Below are 203 nucleotides of genomic sequence, written 5' to 3'. Positions count from 1 at the left end.
AAGTCTGGCCCAGCAGGGGGGGGGGGCTCCCAAAAGGCAGGAACAACAGTTACCGTTCCGTTGGGGACAATGAGTTGCCTCATGCATGCCAAATGATAGATATGACCTAATCAATTCTTTAGAGTCAGAGGAAGAGAGGGGGAAGGTGAGAGACAGTAGGGCTGTCTTGACCTCTTCACAGAGACAAAATGCATATTATCCTA

General features: G+C 49.3%; 1 protein-coding gene and 1 long non-coding RNA gene across 2 annotated transcripts in view; one reads left to right on the top strand and one right to left on the bottom strand.

Moving 5' to 3' along the window:
* rab25b (RAB25, member RAS oncogene family b) overlaps positions 1–203 on the top strand; it is a 9,166-nt gene that overhangs the window by 2,835 nt on the left and 6,128 nt on the right. The window lies entirely within an intron of this gene.
* LOC116691574 (uncharacterized) overlaps positions 1–203 on the bottom strand; it is an 816-nt gene that overhangs the window by 449 nt on the left and 164 nt on the right. The gene's annotated exons all lie outside the window — the stretch shown is intronic.

Source organism: Etheostoma spectabile, chromosome 6 (genome assembly GCF_008692095.1).
Source record: "Etheostoma spectabile isolate EspeVRDwgs_2016 chromosome 6, UIUC_Espe_1.0, whole genome shotgun sequence".
Lineage (NCBI taxonomy): Eukaryota > Metazoa > Chordata > Actinopteri > Perciformes > Percidae > Etheostoma > Etheostoma spectabile.
Note: the sequence above shows the minus strand (reverse complement) of the source record. Positions and strands in the feature narration are given on the sequence as shown.